This window comes from Coenobita brevimanus, chromosome 63 (assembly GCF_032717465.1).
Source record: "Coenobita brevimanus isolate Jiangsu-jjx chromosome 63, ASM3271746v2, whole genome shotgun sequence".
Classification (NCBI taxonomy): Eukaryota; Metazoa; Arthropoda; class Malacostraca; order Decapoda; family Coenobitidae; genus Coenobita; species Coenobita brevimanus.
Window position 1 is genome coordinate 10,426,154 of NC_137016.1, and position 918 is coordinate 10,427,071.

Genomic DNA, 918 nt, shown 5'->3' on the forward strand with positions numbered 1-918 from the left:
GGATGGAGGGTGAGAGACTGACGAGGAGAGTGTATGTGAGTGAGGTGGAGGGGGGAGAGAGGGAGGGTTAGGCCGAGGATAAGATGGAGGGATAGAGTGGAGAGGTATATGAGAGAGAGGGATGTGAGTTCAGAGCAGGGCAGTATTATGGCGGGGGCAGGGTGACGTGGAAGCGATTTGTTTCTGGCCACCCCGTGCGGGATTGAGGCGTCTGGCAATAGATAGATAGACAGATAGTTTTCGCCTTTGTTTTTCTCTGATTTGTTGTGTCACTGAAGCTCCTGGAACTCACGCTAAAGTGGAGAAAATCGTCTGGTGGTAACCTGAATATAATACCAGTGTTGTTCGTACCATAAAAGGATGAAGTGTAACATTATTATCACCCAGGCTCCTGCGAATCACTCTCAGATCATTAAATTCGTCTGGCTTTAGTTCCAATAACGTACGAGAGAAGACGGGACTAGTTGAGTTAGTTATCAGTAATATCTTTTTTTTTTTTTTTTTTACCTTTTTGATACTTTACTTTTATTGTGTGTGTGTGTGTGTGTGTGTGTGTGTGTGTGTGTGTGTGTGTGTGTGTGTGTGTGTGTGTGTGCTTTCATTTCACCTTGCTGTGTATTTTACCTGTATATCTCATTTGATATTTTAGGATGCCCGTTTACAGAATTTGTGTATTTCCAATATATGTGGTATTTTGACTCACCCTGTTTTGTCTTCCATACACTCTAATTTCCGGATTTGTTTAGGAAACGCATGGTGGAAATTTATTTATGGTATTTCCATTATTTTTTCTATTCTCATTGCCTCTCTTTGGTCTTCCTTCCTCCTACTCACTGTCATATGCTTCTTTTCCTCCTCCTCCTCCTCCTCCTCCTCCTCCACAGTATATTGAGTGGATTACCAGGAATGGAGGATCGT